Genomic DNA, 7180 nt, shown 5'->3' with positions numbered 1-7180 from the left:
GGACTACGTTCACATGGACATCAGTGAACTAATAATTTACCTTATTCTAAATAAGCCAATATTATGATTATGGTCTTTACATGAGTTGCTTGTAGAATATTCTTCTCATGTTCCCATTTTATATGTTATAGTGCATAGATCGATTAATGGCCCACGTCATTACATCACCATGTGACGCCATCCGACGTCCCCTCAGAAATTTCACATATAAACATAGTTCGTCTTCATGATTATGCCATATACAGGTTTGGGTATTTCATTTTTAATTTTATAAAAGCTTCAAGTGCAGTTCATTATTGGTACGTACATACGAACGATGTCGGTGTTAAAGTCATACACAATGGTAATAACGTGATTACGGTGTTTACAAGGCTATACTGCATTTAAATAACGCGACTAAAATAGGAATACTCCAGGTCTTAATTCGATTTCTGTTTACTTCGATAATGACTTTAGCCGGATTAAGGTAATCAAAAATGTCTGTTTACATGGTAAATTCTTAACTTGAGTATTGTCTTAATCATGTTAAAATTGGATTACTGCTTTCCATGTATAAGTACTAGCTGTCAACACAATGTTGCAAGCCAAATTCAACTATGTTCCACATGTACAAGCACCTTATAGTTTTCTCACTGTGCCAAAGCATGTGCACTAACTCTCAAAGGAGAACAATCTTATTGTGATTTCAATTACACTCAGAATTTAATTTGCATATATGAATACACAAAAAGAAACAATTCAAGGACAGTGAATTTTGTTCCCAAATGTACCTCTCCAAATGCGGAGGAACGCAATGCCAGATTTCATTTCTGGTGGGAGGTCTGGATTAGCCAAGGCTTAAACAAAGTCCTCTGTAAATGAACGGTGTTGTTTTGTGTCAGGTGGGGCATTTCTCTCAAGAAACGCTCTACACAATGAAGACTTGCACGCCCCCCGTCCGTCTTCACAAACACCACCAAACACTCCGACTTTCAGAGGCGTTTAGGGGATTATAAGGACTGAATCTGTGCTGACTCCCAATTAATTATGAAACACAATGAAACACTATTGTGCTTGTGGAAACTGATGACGACTGTGATTTTTTTTTAGCTTTGTTCCATTCCTCAGGGAGAAAGAACAGTCATAAGATGTAGACTGCAGCACTGCAGAAGCCATGCTTCCGGCTGCTAACAGACAGATTCAGGAGATAAGCTAATGCTTATTGTGTTGCTGTCAGTAAACACGTCTACAATCATTTGTCCAAATCTTTCCTTCAATGTTAGATCCAAAATATACTTTGAATGAAATCATTCTAGCTAGGCAAGCTCAGTTTGATGCTTCAGAGCAGGCAAGAAGGGCTGCTCGATTCATCAAAATAAAACATTTTAATATCTGTTTGGTAACGCAACGTGATAAACGCCTTACTACAATTTTAATGAAAAGCACAAATTTGTGGTCTCCCTGCGGTTTTCCGGCAAAATAAATGTATGATGGTTAAAGTAAAAATAAATAAATAAATAAAATGAAAAAAAAAAAAAAAAAACATTAAATCAATTCATATTAACTAAAATGTAAATAATTAATATTAGTATTGAAATTTTATAGTTGTAATATATTAAAATATTATTCTGCAAAATTGGGCAGCCAAACGCAGCAGACCTGGATTAAAAAAGGAACAACAACAACAACAAAATTCATAAGTTTGGATTTTTTTTTTTATTGCAATGTTTAATCAGAAAATTCACAATTAGATTCTTCACATTGCGTTCTCAGTGTTGCCACAAGGGGCGCTATAGCAATCTTACAGCATATATTTTTTTTTTTAAATTGGAAATAAATATGATTTTTATATGTATTATTTTCTAAGGTCATGTTGATATATGTTGATATATAACCAATATATAATCTTTTGTCATGGCAGGCAACAGTTTAAAGAAAATATTGCGAAGTTAGCTGATTAGCACCATTTTATTTTAAGCTAACCGAATAAACGTATACTACAAACTAAAGTATAACAAGCTAATTAAACTTTGACTCAACAAGAAGTTTTAAATCTAATCGACATGTTGTTGGATGACTACAAAGAAAATATTGTAGAAAGTTTTCACTCAGAATATGCTAGTCGCTCTAAATAAACAAACTTCCGATAATCTTTGGTCTATTTACAACATTTGAAAATAACTTATTACTGAGACTCCCTACAGGACGTGATTCCAGTGCTTCAGCAAGCACATAATCATTTATTTTCTGAGTTTTCACTAGTGTGTGCATGTGTTTGGGAGAGAGTGAAGTCCTTGGTGGGAGGAGAAAGCCTGCAGAGACTAACCAGAGCAAAACCATCGAGTCAAACCTAATTATTATAGCACACACACTTCTCTGGAGACCAGTGCTGACAGGGAGCCAGCATCCCTGCACATCCATCATTTAACATGTTCATGGTGCAATGGAATCATATTTTACATTACACACCAAATGTGGCCTGAAATTAAATAAAACCTGAAGCGCATGATGTCTGTGTGTATTTTCTGGCGTGTGTATATTTGGCTACTGGGGTGGTGCTGTCTTCGCTTCGCTTCATCTTGCATCACTCAACCATGGAGATATTTTTCACCATTTCATGATGCAACCACCATTTTTGATGTATCTGATGCAGTGATGAAGTGCCAAAAAGTGTCAAATACTATTTTATAAAAATAAAAAAGATATAGTTTTAGTGTGTATTTTTGTGTGTCTATGAAATATCATTAGGTTGAATAATCTAAGTGTTATTCTGAGTGTTTAATTGATATATTATTGTAATATTTTATATAAATAAAAAATATTATTAAATGATTTATATTTAATATAATTATTGTTCAAAATAAATTGTTAGTAATAATTAAATTGAAAAGTATTTTTATTTTTATTTACAAATATGATATATTTTATATATGTTATATTTTATTAATAAAATTAGTAATAGTATTTAATATAAATAACTTGTAACAATTATATTAAGCAAATAATTTAGTAATATTTCTGATTGTTTATACAATTTTTATATTTTATATTAATATTTAAAAAGGTACATATATTTTTTGTTGTTGTAAAATTGATACTAAATTATTAATATTATTATAATTATTTTTATTATAAACATTTAGCACAATTTTACATAAAATAACTACATGCACATATGTAATAAATATATTATCTATAATTAAAAATGTAATAATGAAACATCTTATAATTAAAATTTTAAATTGATGATATTAATTTTTATCTTGAAATTATTTAACAATGTATGCTGACATTTTATTTGAATAATTCTTTCAAAAAACTATTGTCAAATAATTATATTAAATAAATATAAATTTCAGTTATTTATTTTATAGTTTGTAATACATTTTACATTAATATTATTAAATTATTTGTCATAATTATTTACCACATAATAATAATAATAATAATAATAATAATAATAATAATGCAGATTATCTGTGATAGTAAATGATCTTTACCAACAGCCACAATGACATGCACAAAAAAAGGATAAAATTCTATGTTTCATCAAAATCAGAAGTGGAATTGATTGGCCATATGCACTTCTAGATATCAGTGTCACCATTTAGAAATCCCCAGTGCTTCACCACAAATGTTGACATTTTTTGCACTGCAGGGTGTATCAGGGTGTCCCTGATGAGAAAGTCCAAAATAAATTGTGTTTAGCATTAATGAAACTCAAGCTGACATTTCAATCTCTCAGTAATTTGGATAGAACCAACCACCTGATTGGCTAAATTCCAGAACAGTGCCAGCCAATCAGACTCCTCGTCTCAGATATCAGACCGCCTGCATCTCAAATGCATGTATTGTACGATGCCTCTGTAGAGTCTTTCTCGGATGCCAATATGTCCCTTCTAGCTAGAAAACAGATGGAGATGCAAAGGATATGATAATGACTAGATTTTCAGATTAAATGAAAATCATTTAGAAATTGTCTAAGTTGAGCACACAGAGGAATCTCTGACTTTCAGAGTTGGTTTGCTGTGACTTTATCTAGGAAACCCTTCATTATATGGTGCGTGCTTGTTCTGGTCAGACATTCACTCAACATCAGAAGCTTTCATTAACTAAATGATCTATTATCAAAGCACAAAAAATAACATTACATACTTTTCTCCTTATAAAAGTGTGAAGTACGTAATGCATTCGATTACAACAGCCTTCTACAACAGGTTTAAGGGCGAATATCTCAAAACATGCACATCTTAATAATAAAGAATTATTTAATATAATTCAAATACATTTTTAATAGTGCTTACATAAAATAATTACAATAAATAAATATAATAATTTAGTTATAATTATTTAAAATTCACTAAGTTACTTATATATTTTATATAAATATTTAATAATACAAATTACAAAATTATTTGTTTACCATATAATAATAATAAAACAACAGCAAAAATGATTTATTATCTTTTTCATATGTAATATACTTTTTATACATTAGATAATAATGTGGGTTGAATATAAATAACATTAAATAATTATAAATAGAAATTATATTAATATATTAGAATATTTTCTATTTGCTTATAACCTAATTATTTAATTTATAACTATTTACCAGATAAAACAAATGAAAAAAATATATATATTTAGCTTATTTTTTATTTAATATGCTTATTTTATAATAATTGTGAACAGATACAGATTATTTGTGCTTTAAATTAGAGAAATTTATAGCCACAAAAACACAATGAGAAAAACTACAAAAGTACCTAAATAAAATCACATCTTTTTCTCTTTAAGAAAGTGGAAGGTACTTTATGAAAAGTTTTTAAAAAACAGGACAAAGTGCAACATTTCTCAAAACTTGTCCAGAACATCTCAACAGACCAAATGGAAAACTACAAGAAATAACATTTTTCCACACAAAAAAAATGAAAAGTACATAATAAAAATTGCCATTTGGGAAGGGTCAGGCATTCGTCTGGACAACGGCTCTGTTTACAGCAACAGGAAGTGCCCAAACTATGACAGGAAGTGCTCTGGATAGACTGAGAGAGTAAAGAAACAGAGACACAGCAACAGAGGAAAAGAGAAAAAGAAAGAGAGGAAATGCTTTGCTGATGAGTAGCTCCTGCTGTGCGGTGTATCTCAAGCCCACCAGCTTCCAATCAGTTTCCACAGACTGGAATTTAATATCATTCCTCAGCTGATAGAACATAAACAGCACAAGATTCTCACTCATAACCCTGGGCTTCCTCTGGGCCAAATACAGGAAGCAGAAACGCCACAGAATGCAGACAAACTACAAGCAAGCACAAAACAACAGCACTATAACACATACCAGTCACATTTCATCCCAAACTATTTAAACGTATATCACTTATAATAAAATCACTTTTTAAATAATATATATTAGTATTTCAGACAATTTTTTTTCACAAATGCTAAAAATGTAAGACTATGATGTTTATATAATTATATTTTATGTATTATTATATTGTATATATTACACCTCGCTACTGTAATTTGTAAATTCATTTAAATTCTAAATCCCAATTTAACAGGAATTAATAATCAAAAATGACATGAAAATTGCACAGACCCCTAGTTGAATACATATTCCACAATTTAAAATCATAATTTAACAGCAGATTTTTTTTTTATTTCCTTGAAAATAATATTACAATAAAAAATAAAATTATATATATATATATATATATATATATATATATATATATATATATATATATATATATATATATATATATATATATATATATATATATATATATATTTATAATAAAATATATAATATTTATAAATATTATTTATTTAATTAAATTTCAGGCACACACACACACGTACACAAAAGGGCAGTTCTTGATTCGTTTCATGCTCCAACTTGAACTAAAATGGACCAAGATGGCTAGTTTATATATAAACACATCTGCGGCTGATGAATCATCAGGAATCAGAGGGGTTAGACGACAGGCTCATGTGTGAGTCCTGAAAACAATCCGCCCAGGTCTTGGTCCTGATCCCGGCTAAAAACACCCACTGATAACATCAACAATACACTCCCTCATCCCAACACACAGAAAAAGCTAAAGAGAGTGTATAATTCTAGGGTATTCTGAGTAATACTTACCCTTAGCTCAACTCAAACTAGCGGCTTTCTTTAAATATAGTATCATAACGCAAACCGTCTATAACAGTCATTCATATTGGGAGAGCTACGGGAATGGAAAGGCCATTTGGATGTGAGCTGAACTAGATCAGGCCTGCTTGCATCAGGATAAATGCTGTAAAAGCCACAATTTACTTACAATGTATTCTCTCCTCATGGCCAACGCTGAAACATAAATCCTCGTAAAACTATCTGCCATTTTATGCCCTGGCCTTTTTTTCACAGTCTGCTGCCATCTGACTCTCATCTGATTTTAACCCTTTAGGCGCCAGAGGTTTTTTCCTAAAACGTTCGATTTTGACATCTTAATTTCAAAAGGCTATATCTTAAAATTTATAAAAGATAGAGACTTTCTGTCAATTATAAAAATATTAAGGATGACCCAATGTTTATGTAGGGATTTTATTTCCCCATCTAATTTGCATACTATGACGTCATATGGGGTGGTCATCTTGAATTATAGAATTTTCATGAAAAGTCACATGTTTAAATGATAAAATGGAGCACTTCTTTCCCCAAAAAAATGTCCCTCACCTTCTGTGTGCTATATTGCACAATACTGAATGCTCAGGTAAATAGTAAGCAGTAAACAAACTGTGCAAATCATTACTAATAAATGGTAGAAACAAACCGAATGCATGTAGCGGTTGGGATTTTCAATTTACTACATGCAGCAGGCACTCTGATTCCATGTATGGGGCACATATATATTATTCATATGACACACAAACACAAGTAGACAAGACCTGATTAGTTCAAAAGCTATGCCCCGTGTCACATCGCCTCTGCATCTGCTATGTGCAGCCCGGCCAGATTTGCCTCGCGCACGCGCCGAGTGTGCACAGCTCGGACTACTGTCAGTGTCATCATTGCGACTCCCACCTTGCCTCCTAACTGTCCTATGAATACTTCGACCTCGTCTAACATACCCAGAGGCATTAGACAAAGTCTTCACTACAATACTGTCGCCGCGATTGCGGAGAGGTGCGGTCAGAAGACAAATATACATGTCTA

Source organism: Carassius auratus, chromosome 47 (genome assembly GCF_003368295.1).
Source record: "Carassius auratus strain Wakin chromosome 47, ASM336829v1, whole genome shotgun sequence".
Taxonomy (NCBI): domain Eukaryota; kingdom Metazoa; phylum Chordata; class Actinopteri; order Cypriniformes; family Cyprinidae; genus Carassius; species Carassius auratus.
This window is presented reverse-complemented; position numbering follows the sequence as displayed.